The 17,867-nt window shown below is 38.5% G+C and overlaps 1 long non-coding RNA gene and 1 other non-coding gene across 2 annotated transcripts in view; both read right to left on the bottom strand.

Annotated features, from left to right (window-relative positions):
* Positions 1 to 17,867, bottom strand: part of LOC130855224 (uncharacterized) — a 190,385-nt gene that overhangs the window by 85,826 nt on the left and 86,692 nt on the right. The window lies entirely within an intron of this gene.
* Positions 4,410 to 4,482, bottom strand: TRNAG-GCC (transfer RNA glycine (anticodon GCC)). Its single transcript has one exon. It is a non-coding gene; the product is annotated as a tRNA-Gly (tRNA).

Consider the following 17,867-nt stretch of genomic DNA (forward strand, 5'->3'; position numbering starts at 1 on the left):
AAAAGAGCTGTATGCTGCTGAAATGGTACTTTACGGGGGTTGGTAAGCAGGGCTAGAGGGTCACTGAACTTTTCCCTGATGAAGTTTTGGAGAAATAGTTGAAGAATGAAGAGGAGCAACCCTCGCGCTGGAATAGCATGTGCAAAGGCTTTGAGGCAATACAGGAAATGAAAGCAGGCAAACAGGAGCAATCAGGCTGGAGAACAGGAAAATGAGGCTGGAGAGCAGGCTGGGTGTACAGTAGGAGAGTCTGCAATGCTGACTATATTGATTTGCTAGGGCTGTCGAAACAAACTGCCACAAACTCAGTGGTTTAAAATGACAGAAATGTATTCTCTCCCAGTTCAGGAGGCCTGAAGTCTGAAATCAAGGTGTTGGCAGGGCACTAGGGGAGGATCCTTCCTTGCTTCCTCCAGTCCCTGGAGCCTCCAATCTCTGCTTCCTTCTTCGTGCAGCTTTCTCCTCTTTCTCTTATGAGGACACTTGTGGGCTTTTTGTTTGTTTTTTGGGGTTTTTTTGTTTTGTTTTGTTTTGTTGCCACATCCCGAGGCAGAGGCATGCGGGATCTTAGTTCCCTGGCCAGGGGTCAAACCTTCACCCCCCTGCAGTGGTAGCATGGAGTCTTAACCACTGGACTGCCAGGGAAGTCCCAGACACTTATCATTGGATTTAGGGCCCACCCAGGTAATCCAGGATGATCTCATCTCCAGATCCTTAACTTAATTGTATCTGCAAAGACCCTTTTTCTAATTAAGATCAGGACTTGGGCATGTCTTTTCTGGGGCCACCATTCAACCGACTACACCGACCTTGCAGAGAAAAGACTTGATAGGAGATGGGAGTTATTAATAAACCTCTTCCCTGACATATTAAGTGGGGTAAAAATTCACTAGACTCTATGTAAACCACAAACCTATTTAGTTAAAAATATATGTATTGGAATGTTCATTTATAAATAGAGTTGTTTCCAGGTGGAGGCATTACACTGATTTTCACTTTCTTCTTCTTACTTTTGGTACTGTCAGATTATTCTTAAAAAGCTTTTTATAATTGGAAAAACCCTACAAAGCTCTTCACAGTTTGAAAAAAGCTTTTACTGGCATATCTGAAAAGACTTAGTGGATAGGTAGTGGTTTTTTTCCTGTTCCTATTGATAGAAGTATTTGAGGAAAGGGATTTAAACTGTGGAAGGAGGTGCAATTAGAAACTTGAACTTTAAAGGTAGCTGGAATTGATTTAAAATAAGTTATGGACGTGGTAACTTATGAGGAGATGGATATATTAATTAGCTTGACCTGTAATCATTTCACTGTGTGTGTATATCAAATTATCATGTTGTACACCTTAGATGTATACAATTTTAATTTAAAAATAATAAATTATGGAACCTTAATTCTTTATATTGCATGAACATGTATGCGCTTCCTATTTCCAAATCTGATTCAAGGCAATGGAGTGTAAAGAAGTATAAGTAAACTGCTTTCTAGTTGAAAGGCTGGAGGAGGGCCATTGTCAGGCATGGACAATTGAAGAGCGCTACACAGGGCTAAGTTGCGCCAGCATCTTGAGCATGTCCTTAAACCAGCTGAGATGAGTAACTGATGCAGCTGTGCTTTACCCTTCCCTTGGCATTTTGGGAGTACTCTTAAAGATGCCGGGAGAAGGCTTAGGTCAAGACTAAATACGCTGCCTGTCACCAGGTTCACAAACATATTCACATTTACCCTAAGTCCTAGAATTTAGCTAGGTGCATTTAGTAAAAGTATCACTTTAATGAATCGTTGCTTTAAGGCATTAAATGGTACCCTACAGGCTTGAGAGAGTTAATGTTCTCTCTAAATTGCCAGAGAATTCCCAAGGAGTATACCACTGGCAAAACCTGACAATTGTTTAATAACTAAAGCCCCTGTTATACAGCAGAGTTGAAAGTATTGTTCTTTGCAGCAACCACTACTTCCTTTCCACTTAATACAATTTTAATGGGAATTCCCTGGTGGTCCAGTGGTTAGGAATCTGCGCTTTCACTGCTGAGGGCATGGGTTCGATGCCTGGTCAGGGAACTAATATCATGTATCCTGTAAGCCGTGCAGTGTGGCCAAAAACAAAAAATTAAATCATAATAATACAGTTTTTAAATTACACTTTATCCTCACCACAAAAAAAGAAATAATAATGTGATGTGATAGAAGTGTTAGCAAATGGTAATCATGTTGCAATATATAAATGTATCAGATCAATATGTTGTACACCTTAAATGTACACATTATGTCAGTTATAGCTCCATTAAAAATAAATAAATAAGTAATTAAATATTACAATCTAATGCTTCTGGTTTTTCCCTATGAGAGAGACTCTGATTGGAAAATATTTTAGGAAAATAGATAAGGTTATTCTCATTTAGATAATATCATGACTTTAGCTCACTTTTCAAAAGTAAACAGATTTTAAACTTCTTCAATGAAAATCACAGTTCCATAAAGGATATAGCAAGATAAATTCAGAATCTTTTTTCAACTTGTTAAAACTTGCCTTAGTGGACAAATCTTTAAAATCAGTCATCTGTAAGTTATGCTTAAAATAGAGGCACGTATGAACTAATTTCTAATGTTTGCAACTTTACTCCTAAGCCCTGTCTCTGGGGAAATTGCTGGTAACTCACTTGTCATTTAGAATCTAAGTGCTTAGGATTTCCCCCTCATTTTCCACCTACTTACACTTAGCTGGCTGTCTCTTCTCTTTTTGTCACTCTGGAGCATCTATTCCAAATGGTAAACAAGAGAAACACAGCCCCCTCAATTTTCATCTATAGATTCTGGGGAAAGGAGTGTGAAAGGAGAAAATTACTGTTTCTGGTTTATTAGTAAAGTTTAAAATTTAAGGCTACCTCTATTTCTAATGACCACAGATAATCAACAGATACCAAGGCTGGTTTATAAGAACAAACAATATATTTTTGTTTTTTACTTTGACTATATGTATATTTTAATTGAAATATAGTTGATGTACAATATTGTTGGTTTCATATGTTAGTTTCATAGTGATTTGACATTTACATACATAATGAAATGATCACCACAATAAGTCTAGTAATCATCCATCCCCATACAAAGTTATTAAAGTATTATTGACCATATCCTTATCCTGTATATTACATCCCCGTGGCTTATTTATTTTATAACTGGAGGTTTGTACCTCTTAACCTCCTCCATCTATTTTGCCTATCCCTCCACCACCCTTCCCTCTGGCAACCACCCACTTGTTCTCTGTATCTATGAGCCTGTTTTGTGCAGTACGTATTTGTTATTCTACAGCAAACCTATAATGCACATGGCTGTATAATATTACTAACCTTTTTTCCAGTTCTTAAATGGGTCAGAATAGTCTAGTTATCAGATTTGTAATTAGAGTCAAATCATGAAAAACGAGTCTATTTTAATCAGATTAATCAACTAGTTTTGTTTTTGACAGTCATGGTGGAGAAATAGGCCTGATTGAAAATTAAATTGTACTTGGGTATGTATAAGTGTCTTGAAATTTGTATGTTGAAAAGTACTTTGGAGAAATAAATTCCGTAGTAATGAAGTCAGCTTGATATCATCTTATGCTGTGAACTCACTCCCCAACAGATGGTGCTAGCTCTCCTCTAGTGAGAGCTACTCTGGTCCACCCTCTCTCAAAATATACCATGACCTTGATGGTGAAAAGTGATGTGATGATTTCAATAGAATGTATTGTAAACCTTCCTCTATTGCCCCTGAACTTTGGTTTATAAGACATGATTCCAGTGGAGAATCTGTGGTCATATCCTCTTATGAACTTGATTTTTTCCATGGTGGCTATAGGAAATAATTTTAAAGGTCATTTCTATGATAACAATGGATACTGTTTAACTTTTCCAGAAAAGTCAGATTAGAGAGGGCCTGTCACTTTAACTATATATCCCCCAAAATGACACTGAATCTTGAAAATGTTGGAGGTGCGTGTTTCTTCCTAATTTATTTTGACAAATGTTTAGTGATGATCTACTGTATATCAAATATAGTACTAGGAACTGGGGATGAAAATAGAAGTTATGCCTCCTGGTTCTGAAGGACCTAGCCCAGCATTCCCCAGAGTTAAGACATTTTCACATATCCTATGAGAGTTTTGTCACAATGATGCACTTTGTTACCATTACATACTTACTATTTTTCTTTAAATTATCTCACTTTTATTTTTAAAAAAATCTATCATCAATATTATTTTTTATAGAAATACAATTGATTTTATGTTGACATTATCTTTTTTTTTAATTAATTTATTTATTTTGGCTGTGCCAGGTCTTTGTTGTGGCACTTGGGATCTTTTAGAAGCATGCGGGCTTCTTAGTTGTGGTGTGCAGACTTTTAGTTGCAGCATGTTGGATCTAGTTCCCCAACCAGGGATCGAACCTGGGCCCCCTGCGTTGGCAATGCAGAGTCTTAGCCACTGGACCACCAGAGAAGTCCCTCGTCAATATTAATTTTTAAAGTTTCATAGACAGAAAGTAATCATTAGAGAATATCATATAGAAATATATAAATTCTAGCCAATTATTTTTATCTACAAAGTTCCAAGCCTGAGGCCTGCTCTCTCTTTAAAAAGGGAAATTAATCACACAATAATGGCGAGAGGTTAAAGCCATACTAGTATAAAACTAAAGCTTTGTCCCTAAAGTATTAAAAGGGGAATAACTCTCACACTATGCAATTCAATATATAATGTCATATCAGTGTAACACATGCAACCATCCACAGTACCACCAATGGTAAGTGTCCAACATTTTGGGGGACATTCTAGCTAGAGAGAGCTACATGTAAACAAATCATTGTTATACAGTTTCACTAGTGCTACATAACGATGTTTCAGAGTACTATGTAGGACATGATGGAAACAGATTAGTCCTCTGTGGGGAAAGGAGACTGCAATTTATTTTACAGAAAATTGATGTTTGAGATATTTATTGAAGGATGAGTACAAATTTACCGAGAAATAGAAAAATCAGGGCATTTCAGGGAAAGTGAACCAGGTGAGAAAAGACACAGTGTGGCAGGAGCAGTGTGGTGTGCTGAACTATGGAAGAAGGAAGAATGAATGGTAAAAAGGTTAGAGTGCAGACTCGGAGCCAGATTTTTTTTGTTGTTTTTTTGTTTTTTTGTTTTTTATCGGAGCCAGATTTTGAGAGGATCTGTATGTATACCATGCCAAGGAGCTTTGGCTTAATCCTTTTGGCAATGCGACTCCATCACAAGTTTTTAAGCAGGGGATTAAGAAAATCAGATCTGTGTTTTATAAGAATGATTCTGACAGAAATGCAGAGGATGAGTTGGAAGGAGTAGTGAAGTAGAAACTGGTACAAGCAGATCAGTTAAAAGGCATGTGATATGTTTTCTCTTCAAAAATATTTCTTAACTCAGACAGAGAAAGACAATTAGTATATGATCTCACTTACATAAGGGATTTTAAAAATGGAGCTCATGGATTCAGAGAACAGATTGGTGGCTACTAGAGGGAGAGGATGAACAAAATGAGGTACAAATCTCCAGTTATAAAATAAGTCCTGGGGGTGTGACATGAAGCATGGTGACTACAGTTCACAACATTGTATTACATATTTGCAAGTTGCTAGAAGAGTAGATCTTAAAATTTCTCATCATAAGAAACAAAAATGTGTATCTATGTGTGGTAATGCATGTTAACTATACTTTTTGTGGTAATCATTTCACAATAAATATATATACATCAAATCATTGTCACACACCTAAAACGAATACAATGTTATATGTCAATTATATCTCAATTTAAATAATATTTCTTAGCTTTGTCCACTGAAAAGACTTAGAAACAATGACCAGCCCAGTAGCAACAGGCACCCTGAGAGCACAGACTCTAATCTCTAAATATCATCTTCTCCTCAAAGGAACCATGACTTTGAAAGAGTGGCTAATTTCAGGTCTGGGGCAGGAAATGTACACGATAAACCTGGAATATCTTTTCCTATCAGAAGGAGAGAAGCCATCAAAGGCTTCTAGGGTCCTGTTAAAAGGATTCCAAGACAACACTAGCTAAAGAGGGGACAATTTGAGTATCAATAAGAATAGTAACTGCAATGAGTTAAAACACAGCAAATATTTGTAAGTGTGCAAGGTCATACTTACACTGAAAAACAAGTCGAACTGATCACCTTTTAAGCCTAACTCTTCTGTGCAAATTTATACCTCAGGGAAACCCAAATGGTTGATAAGGGAAGCTTTCTTTCTAAAAGTATTTCAGTCAGTAAAACAGCGAAGGAATGATAGAATTAAAATATTACAATTTGGCAACCCCTACAGAAATAGTAGATCTAGGCAAAGACCATAAAGCCTGCTCAGTTAATACAAAGAAACAACCAGACGTTATATGCCCTCCTGAAGGACGTTCACATAAGCATACTCTCGCAAAAACCCTGAGTGATCCAGCCTCTAGCTCAGCACTGTCTAATGAAACTTGCTTTGATAATGGAAGTATTCTGTATCTCTACTGTCCAATACCATAGCTACTACCCGCCTATGACTATTTACCTTTAAAGTAAAATTTAAAATTTCGTTACTCAGTCACACTAGCCACATTTCAAGTGCTCAGAAGACAACACTAGCTAAAGAGGGGACAATTTGAGTAGCAATAAGAATAGTAACTGCAATGAATTAAAACATGTCAAATATTTGTAAGTGTGCAAGGTCATAAATTTACTAAAATAACAAGCTTAATGAATCACCTTTTGAGTTTAACTTTTCCATACAGATTCATACCTCAAGGTAAGTGGAGACAGCCGTGGCTGGTGACAGCTCTAGCTCTCAGTTTTCAGGAAATACAGGACTGAAGAACACATTAATGACATCACAGGAAAGCAGTCAACAAGTTTCACTCTGTGGGAATCTGTAGGACAAACTACCCAGTTTTTTTAACAAATAAATTGCAAAAAAAAATTTTTTAAAGGAGAGAAGCTAATGTGATCTAAGCTAGAGGATGTGGTGGCTTCTTTTGTGGTCAAGGACCCCTCAACACTCAATGAGGGGCTCTTGCTGCAGGACCAGGGGTCTGCCTCCTTGATGTGAGGAGGGGTGAGAAGAAAAAGGGGAGGGGGTGGGAGGAGGTGGAGTGAATGGGGAGCAAGAGGGGTGGGTTGATGTCCAATCTTGTGTGCTCGTGCAATGGCATTCGACTCAGAATGAAAGAAGGGGTGGACCAACATGGTAGAACCCCGAACACATGGAGCAAAAGAAGCCAGAGACAAAAGGATACATTCTGCATGATGCCATTTATGTGACGTTCCAAAAGAGTCCAAATTAATATATGTCAATAAAAATCAAAGAGATGATTGCCTTCAGGGAGTAAGGATTCCTGGAAGCTGGAATGAGGGAACTTTCTGAAAGTGATGAAACTGTTCTATATCTCAATTGGCATATTGGATATACAGATGTATATATTTGTCAAAAGTTATCAAATTATATACATTCAATATATGGGTGTTTCACAGAATGTATATTTTACCTTAATAAAAATGTTTCAGGACTTCCCTGGCAGTCCAGTGGTTAAGACTCTGAGCTTCCACTGGAGGGGACATGGATTCCATCTCTTGGGGAATTAAGATCCCGCATGCTGCGTAGCACAGCTGGAAAAAAATATTTTGTAATTTTTTTTTTTTAATTGAGAAGAGGGCCAGCAGACAGTAATTTTAAGAAACTTTTTAAAGTTGATCTATCCATTCTCTGGACCAGCTTCACTGGTGGCCTGCTTAGGTTGCCTGTGTGGGATGTTGCAGGCGTAACTGGAGGGATCTCAGAAGTTTCTGTGAGCTGGTAGAGGTATGGTTACTCTGCAGAACTCTGTGGTGGGCTTCCGTGCCATGGAAGGAATTTAAGCCACTGTGGAGCTTGGCTTCAGGCATCCTTGGAAAGGCAGAAGCAGTGGTGATGGGGCCACAGCTGGATGATGGGGATCCAGGCCCTGCCCTCTGCAGCCTCCAGCCGGAGTCCAAGGTGTGTGCACCTGTCATCAGCATTTTCGTGTGTCTCATATTTATTCAGACTTGTCTAGTTGTCTAGAAACTGACTTTATGTGAAACGGGAAATGCTGCTTTTACAAATGCTGGCTGAAAATTTCACCAACATTGGCAGCACTAATTTAAGAGAAGTGTCAGCTCCTTTGCAAGGATCGCACTGTTCAAAGGGGAAATGTAGCAACTGAGTCATCTTTGGAGGACACTTTGGAGGATACATCTAGGATAGCCTAGAGAGAGAGTCATCAAAAATTCAGAGCCTGGAGGACGTCTATGGAAAGCTGATGAGTACCAACTCTATCCTGAAGGAGGAAATAATAAAATAATACTTCCTAATAAAAGAAGTAGATGAAGAGAAATCCAGACACTCAAGAAAAAAGGAGACGATGGCTGAAGTTACAAGAATGATCCGGTCACTGAACTAGGAGTCACAATAAACATCTCAATAAACTTTTCCAAATAATAACTTCCTCGTCCCTCCAAATGGTGGGCCTTGGTCTGAAAGCAGAGGCCTCCCGTGCTGCCAGGCCACACTCACCCTCCTCACCTCCAGTAAGTATCACTGCCCCAGATGCAAGGAAACAGTTCCTGCGGAGACTTCCTTTTCCTTCTCATCCTCCCCTGGGGAAGCACTTACGGAGCTCCCTTCTTGGGCTGGAGTTTCTCCTCTACCCTCAAATCCTAAAAACAGAAGTGAGTTCCTTTGAAGTGAATCCAAACTTCAAATGAACCAACTATTGGAACCAACATCAAGAAACTAGAGACTTTTAAAATCATGTCTCTTCAAAATGAATTTTAATTTCATTCGTTAGCATTTTAAAAGCTGATGCTACTTAAAGGACCATACCTGTGCTCAAAGTAACAATCACTAGACATTTAGTTCTCAGAAGAGTGTTTTGTAAAACTATTCTTATGTAAATTCTATAATTAAATTTTTACTTAATTTTTCTCTATACATAATATAAATATTATGTTTTATTTAACTATGTGTACAGTTTATCAATAGTGTACAATTCCAAGAGGATTCTATAATTCTTTAGAGAGTCCCAAGGATTGAGCAGGATTGAGCCCAAGCTGTATAGGGTGATACCCATTCAATAACACATATTTATTGGCTTTTTCGCCTTGCCTGTATCTCTCTCTTTTTTCTGGGATTATCTTCCAAATAAGTTACAGGCACCTAAGATATTGGAATGTACAGCCAGCCACACAATACATAACTAGGTCCTTCGGGCTCACTTTCCCTTGCCTTTTACTGCAAGGGTTGTGCACATGGCCATCAATAAACGAAGCTTAGTCACATTCTTCCGTACTGCAGTCCCCATTGTCAGAAAGACAGCGTGTAATGGGGACAACATCATCCCCAGATAGTGGATGCCTCTGGTCCATGAATTCTCTTAACCCCTCTCATGCTGCCCCTTTTCACACGTGCTGAGTGTCTAGGTCACATTAAATCAATGAGATTGACAGCTGCTCCTTCCTTAATCCATTGTATCTCTGACATCACCCAGGAACTTACTGGAACTTTTGGTCTCAGGTGTCCCTTAATTGGGGTGCCATCTCAGCCAGTGTGTAGCAGAAGGCTAGTAATTCATTTTCAGTAGAGAAGTAGCAAGCAGCTAGATTGGATAATTTTAGGGCCTGAGAGCCTGTAGTTCTGCACTTAAGCCAATCCTGATATATGTCAGACATCATCTCACTAGAGCCAGGAGAACGCCACCAATCTTGGGGTGTACAATAAACAAGACAGAGCACAGTACAGCATAGAATACTGAGCATGAACACTGTCTTTTTTTTTTTTTTTTTTAATCACCTGCAGCCTTTCAGGCCAACATATGCTTCCTTGAGCTGAGAGCTTCAGAAGTAGCATAAATGGCAGTTGCAAGCATCTTTGGGACTTATGCTCACAGGCCTTTATATTGCCAGTAAAGGCTATCTTGCAGAGATATTCTTAAAAGTCTAGTGGATTTTGGCTCTCTGTTCTCATTTAAGAGAGAAACACCCAAAATGGTTTGGAAGCTTGGCCCAAGTGTCTTAACTGGTGGCTTCACTGTATAGTTTACTGTAGACTTGTACTCAGGCCTTACTTTGGAGACACTCAAATGTTAGCATCTATAGGTTTTTCTTCTCTTGGGCTAGTTTTTTGTTTGTTTTGTATTGTTGTTGGTGTATATTTCAGGAGAGAGTGTAAGCCTGGCTGCTATTATTCTAGGAGTTGAATAAGGGCAGGGGACTAAAGTTCTCACAACTCAATATGTAAAATTTAACTTTACCTCCCTATTTTACCTTTTGTCTTACTTCCCTGAAATACTCCTGAGGCTAGAGCTCTGTTTCGCTTTTTCCAGTGAGAATACCTGTCTTCTTCTGTTGGGGTGTGAAAGGTTTGGGTGCCTGGCTGTGCAATGTTAGGACTGGCATCTAGAGATCTAGCTGCTTTTTATTTGACTTTCAACTAATCTTGTTTTTAATCCATGCCCCATTTAAAGCGACAGGTGCCTCCAATTCTGCAGCTGTTCTTGTCTTGCTTTTTGGCTTTTCTGACTGCAGATGCTTAAATTTCAGCTTTTTCTGCTTTCTTAAGTTTCTACTTGTGCACCTGCTTCCCATTTTCCAAGCTGTATTCTAGCAGTAAATCACCTATCTGAAAAGACTACAGATCTCAGCCTCCTTTGCATCTAGTTATGGCCACATGACCAAGTTCTGGCCAAAGCGTAAATGCTACGAGAAACAACTGGAATGACCCCTTAACGGAATTTGGTTTGGCTGTGGGGCACATCTTTTATCCTTCTCTTCTTCCTACTTCCTACTGCCTAGAATGTGGACATGATAGCTGGAACACCAGCAGTTATCCTGAACTCATCAGGAAACCTTGAGGAAGGAAGCCATATACCGAGGATGACAGAGCAGATACATAGAAGCCTTGGTCCCTGGTAGTTGTGGAGTCACTGCAGATGAATACCAGACTTCTTTTATACTAACAGTAATTCTGATAAATTCTATCATGTACAATTTCCTTCAAAAGAGGGGGAAAGACTACGATACACTGATAATGGCATACATTGCATTATTGAGTACGTTGCCGACAGGACAGAACATCCTTTTTGACCAGGAGGATAAAAATAGACTTCTCTCTCCTTAACAATTTTACATATCTAGTGACTGGAAGAATTTCCAATAGACTGACTTTTACCTCCCTTCATTTTAATCTCTGTTTCTTCTCCACTAACCCACATACTTACGGTGGTATCCACTGTAGCATAAAGTCACACTGCAATGTAACCTCTGGCCCTACACCTTTACATGACAGGATCCCAGATGAGTTGGCACAGAGGGCAGTAGGAGTATTCCTGGAAGCCACTTCTATACCTGGATGGCTAGCAGCATTTACCCCTACACAGAAGTACTGCATCACAGAGAATCACATTCCACCAAACCCAAACCAATGGATGCTCAGTTCAACTTCCCATTAACTGGATCCCAAAATGCTTGTGGCCATTCCAATGTGACCTGACTAAGGGGAAGTGTATCAGAGGGACCGTCATGATGGAAAGAAATAGTGGTCTTAACCGATCATGACTGGAACATCGTTGGCAAATTTTACTCAAATATATGACCCTGTGAGATCATTTCTAGGCCCTTAATGGGCTTGGAAGGAGTCTGTGTAAGTGAGGGACCCTGAAGCTTAAGCTCTACTAGCTTCACAGTATATTTGCCTTCGGGTAGGACAGGTGGGAAAACATTTATCAAGCAGGAACACTTCGTTTATTTATGCTGTTCCAACCACAGTACCAGGAAAAACAACAGTCACTATGCCCAAAATTTCTTGAGTTGAATGAGACTCGGAAACATCCTTTTATTCACAAACCCAACACTTCTCTGTGATCTTTGTCACTGGCTTCTGCATGAGTTCCTCCCAAATTTCACTTCTGTTTCTCCCTCTTTTTTGTGTTGGCAGGAACTTCAAACTGTGAGGTCTCATCCTCTTTGTTGGACCCATTGCCAAGTATCTTGCTGACCAAGATACATTCTTACCAAATGTATCATGTGCACCTAAATCTGCTAATTCGGTACAGTTTATTTCTAATTTATTAATATACAAAGTAGTTTTCAAATACATATATCCACATGATGCTTTAATCTTTCAAATAACTCTAACCAGATATATCATGCATACCATACTCAGAAAAGTTCCATGTTTTATACTTGTTAATTTTATAAATTTTCTCAGAACATAATTTTCTTTTGAGCAATCGTACACTTCATTATAAGTTAAAGAAAATGGCAGTGTAGCAAAAGCATGGTGGGTAATTTTTCTGGTATGAGTGGCAGAGGCTAAACGTAGAATCCATTGCTACAGAACTTTTACCATGATATTTTTCATAAGATGTTTCCTCCGGATCGTTCCGTCAGCTTTTAAGGTTTCTCAACTTCCACAGACCTGCTGTCTTATCAGAATCATAGGTTGGTTAAACTGATTCTCTGTAGAGTGGTGTCATTTCCTTGCACACACAGGTCTCAATTCTCCTGAAGCTTTACTAATAATTGCTTTTCAGATACCGCGTCAACCAAAGTTAACAAACACTTGCTGAGATTCTATATTGATGTAAAAACAGACAATAAAGGTAATGGAAACATTAGTACTCAAATGTCAAAAAGGGACATAAGAAGCGCTTTACAGAATCTGGGCATTTGAAACGATTCTTGGTTAAGGTCTGAGGAGTTTGTTTATTTCACAGAGTTAGTATTTCAAGAGCAAATTATCTTGGATTAGCAGCTGTGATGGATTTCGCTATTGTGCAATATAGAAACTCGGGTTTAATATGATCTCGCCTAAAGCTCATTTGGCCATTATTTGAAAATAGATAAATAGCTGGTCATGGATTGGCAATTTTGGCCTTTCACCTTCTTAATCTAGCCTACTTTGTTTTCTTCAACTTCACCTTCATTGTGTATTCCCTAGGCTAAAAAAAAAAAGCATATTTGTGTGTATTTAATTGTATTTATTGCAGACTTAATTTTTAAAATAAAACTATTTAGACAAGACTACAGCAGTGTAAACATTTCACGGCTGCAAAATGTTTCCTTATTTCCCCTCTTTTCCTCTCTCTTTCATACACATTACATCGTTAGTTTCTCTAGTATTCTAAAATTATGTGGTATAGGATCTGTCTCTTTTAATGATAAGTATAAACCCTGGACATTTCAGTGTAATAACTGATTTTAGGCCTTTTATTCCCACTTCAAATATAACTTTGGTTCACGTTCCTTCAGTAGGATCCGCTGTTCCACAATTAACTTTGTTCTGCGCGAAACTCCAGTATTGAATGTTATGGTCAAATCTGGGCTTTGAAGCTTTCAAAGCAACATGATAGATCCATATTACGTGTCCTCATGCTTGCAGATCTCTACATGGTCAAGTGTTCCTGGAGAAAGAAACTGACCTCTTGGCAACAACAACACTTGGGTAAAATTATAAACTAATTTTAGACAAGGAAAAAAACGAGAGCATCAATTGCTGCCATTTGACATGAATTAGGCAATGAGTAAAATATTTGCTTTTCTGAAATGATAATAGACGTGACATTCTAGATTTTTTTAAATTGGCCAGCTATCACAGTTGCCTGAAAAAATTAAAATATTGAATGAAATATCTCTTCTCTCATAATTCAGCTTGAATGAACTTCTCTCCTAAGCCACATTAATTTGTAACAAAGGAAGCTGGTTTTTCTAAAGTCGATAGCTTATCATAATAACAATAATTAAATTTTCGTTAGTTGAAATAAAATACATTTGCGCAAACAGGACTGTGAAATGCAGCTTTTGAGGAACCCTTTAACTTGACTCATATTTTCACTATGAAAAAATTTGAAATTTCAAGGGATGATCTTTTAGAAGGAAATGAACGATTTCAATTCTAATGTTATAAGTTGAGAATTTTCTTAAGAATTTTCAATTTCTCAAGGAAAATACTTGGGAAGACTTTATGAAAAATTTATCTAATTCTTTATGTGTTTACCATACATGTTTCTTTTTAGAAATACTTATTATTAGAGCCTATAATGAGATATATACTGAAGTCATTTGCTTTACTGATATGTAGTTATCTTGGACTGCTGGTGTTTGGTAGGTGTTGTGGACTGAACTGTATTCCCCCAAATTCATAGGTTGAAGCCCTGACCCTCAGTGTGACTGTCGTTGGAGACAGGGCCTTTAGGGCAGTAATTAAGATTAAATGAGGTCACAAGGATGGACTCCTTATCTAATAGGATTGGTGTCCCTATAAGAAGAGGAAAAGACACCAGATACCCTCTCTCTCTCTCTGCTCCACTCCCCCTCTTCCTCCCCAGCATAGAGGGAAGGTCATTTGAGGACAAAGTGAGAAAATGGCTGTCTGCAAGCCAGGAAGAGAGGTCTCACCAAATACCAATCCTGACAGCAACTGGATCTTGAACTTCTAGCCTCCAGAATGGTGAGTAAATAAATTTCTGTTGTTCAAGCTACCTAGGCTCTGGTATTTTGTTACAGCAGCCTCGGCAGACTAATATAGTAGATAAAGGCACAATACAGACTTAAAAGGATTGTACGTTTTATAAGATTCTGAGCCTGCAGATTGGCAAGGTTTGATGTGGTGCACAGTGTGGAGATGGCAGTACCAGATTTACCTTGGGAAGCATCAAAATACCACTTCTGAATAGAGGAGATATTTCCAGTTAGAACATTACAACATAAGTGATTTGATGGTGGTGATGCATCTAATTCATTCAGCTGGTCACCACATTACAGATGCTAACAGTATTTCAAGAACTGCAGAACTATTTACAATAGCCAGGACATGGAAGCAAGCTAAATGCCCACCAACAGAAGAATGGATAAAGAAGATGTGGCACATATATACAATGGAATATTATGCAGCCATAAAAAGGAATGAAATGGAGTTATTTGTAGTGAGGTGGATGGACCTAGAGTCTGTTATACAGAGCAAAGTATGCCAGAAAGAGAAAAACAACACATATATATGGAATCTAAAAAAAATGGTACTTATGAACCCAGTGACAGGGCAAGAATAAAGATGCAGATGTAGAGAACGGACTTGAGGATACAGGTGGAGAACAAAGGGGAAGCTGGGACGAAGCGAGAGAATAGCATTGACATGTATACACTACCAAATGTAAAACAGCTAGATAGAGCTGCATAAAACAGGAAGATCAACTCGATGATGGGTGATGACTTAGAGGGCTGGGATAGGGAGGGTAGGAGGGAGGGGATATGGGGATATATGTATAAATACAGATGATTCACTTTGTTGTACAGCAGAAACTGGCACAACAGTGTAAAGCAATTATATTCCAATAAAGAGCTTTAAAAAAAAAAAAGAATTGCAGAAGAGACTGGGGACTTGCAATTTCTTTCATTGTTGGTTTTTCTATTATTGTAGAAATTCTAGTATTTTCTTTCAAAGCACTTCAGATGCCTGGACTTTTGTAAATGGAGAGATGCAAGGCAAGGGTGTGACACCTTTAATAACTAACGTTGTTGAGCGTTTACATGATTACATGCCAGGCACTGTTCCAAGTGATTTCATTTCATTCAGATAACAACCTATTCTGAGAGATTGCTATATAGAGACCATTACTTCCATTTTACAGATGAGGAAACGTTTATGATGCATTACCGTTTTTTTTTTCTTTTCTTTCTTTCTTTCTTTTTTTTTTTTGGCTGCGCCACACAGCTTGTGGGATCTTAGTTCCCTGATCAGGGATAAAACCCCAGCCCTTGGCACTGAAAGTGCGGAGTTCTAACCACTGGACAGCCAGGGAATTCCCATGATGTATTAAATTTAAAAATTAGAAATAAGGAAAATGACATTTAAAAAGAAGCAAAAGAGAGAGTGAGGATGGGAGGAAAGAATCAATCTAGGTTGTGCTAGGTCCTTTTTTCTCCCCACCTATGATCAACTAAATCACAGTGAAAAGAATGTCTTACTAGTAAATCGTGCTTCAAAAAAAATATTTTATTGAAGCAGATAAACAGGATAATTAAAGAATGGGATCCTAGGGAAGTATCTTTACACTAGAATGGGTCTTACCTATAACTGAGTCCAATCTCGTTTTACAGGTGAGTACCTGAATGACCCAGGGAGACATGGGTAAAGTGTCAAGGACCGGGATGAGCTCCCCATCTCTTGTTGTTACATAAACACAGGCTACACAATTTAGAGGCATGTTTTAAAACATGAGAACTCAACTGTAATTTGTTACCATACCCACTAATACTTATATGTTCTCAGCCATTTCTTAAGCTAAGCTAGGGACTATGCATAGAGTTGAGCAGAGTCCCCTAAAACCTTTTAACTTGGAAATCACCATGCTATGGGGAAAATATCTACAACATCTGGAAAGACTGTGAGGTTTTCACAGGCACTTCTTTTTCAATAAACCACTTTACTGAGGTATGAATGACGTATAAAGAGCTACATATATTTAATGTATATGACTTGATGATTTTGGATATAAGTATATACCAGTGAAACCATCACCACCATCTATGCCATAAACATATCCATCACCTCCAAAAGTTTCATCCTGCCTTCTGGGTTTTTTAAATTTATTTATTTATTTATCTATTTGTTTGTTTGTTTGTTTGTTTGTTTGTTTATTGGCTGCATTGGGTCTTCACTGCTGCACACGGGCTTTCTCTAGTTGCGGCGAGCAGGGGCTTCTCTTGTTTGCGGAGTGTGGGCTTCTCATTGTGGTGGCTTCTCTTGTTGTGGAGCATGGGCTCTAGGCACGTGAGCTTCAGTGGTTGCGGCACGTGGGCTGAGTAGTTGTAGTGCATGGGCTTAGTTGCTCCAAAGCATGTGGGATCTTCCTGGACCAGGGCTCGAACCCATGTCCCCTGCATTGGCAGGCGGATTCTTAACCACTGCGCCACCAGGGAAATCCCCTGACTTCTTTACTGTTATTCTTTTTTTGTGAAAAGGACACTTAACGTAAGATCTACTCTCTTAGACAATTCTTAATATTGTCAACACAGGCACTATGCTGCCCAGTAGATGTCTTGGACTTTATCATCTTACATAACTGAAATTCTTTATACCCTTTGACCACTTCTCTCCAGCCACTGAACCTTTTAGCTTTTCTCTGATTTCAATTTAACCAAGTGTCAGAAGCTTATTTTGTGTTATAGTAACAAACAGTAAATATTTTAAATGTTAACTAGTAAAAAGGCTTAACTTGGCTTTTGTATCTTTTTCAGTCAGCCATAAGTTTCTACCAGTGTCTCTCCTTTCCTTATTTTGGCCTCACACTTTGTAGCAAAACAGAAGAGGAAGCACTTTATGCAGAAGACCTTTAGGAACATTGTAGTTGCATTTTTCCTAATTAGTTTTATTGGATATTTCTAGATTGCTTCCTGTTGCATGTTCCATCATATCTCTAATTGCTAGATGTTTATTTATTAATTTTAATTTTTTAATTTTTTAAAATTTATTTCTTTATTTGGCTGTGTCAGATCTCAGTTGCAGCATGTGGGCTTCTAATTGTGGTACGTGGGCTCAGTAGTTGCAGTGCACGGGCTTAGTTGCCCGATGGCGTGTGGGATCTTAGTTCCCCCACCAGGGACTGAACCTGCGTCCCCTGCATTGGAAGGCAGATTCTATTTATGAATTTTTAGACCACACCTAAAATTAACTAATGGTTCTTCATTACCACATCTTTTGTAAAGTATCTCGAGTATTTTAAGCAAGTGACCATCCACATATTCCATTGTTACTAGCAACTTAAAATAAGTAGCCCCAAAATGACCAAGAAGT

The sequence above is a fragment of the Hippopotamus amphibius genome, chromosome 6, assembly GCF_030028045.1.
Source record: "Hippopotamus amphibius kiboko isolate mHipAmp2 chromosome 6, mHipAmp2.hap2, whole genome shotgun sequence".
In the NCBI taxonomy this organism is placed as follows: domain Eukaryota; kingdom Metazoa; phylum Chordata; class Mammalia; order Artiodactyla; family Hippopotamidae; genus Hippopotamus; species Hippopotamus amphibius.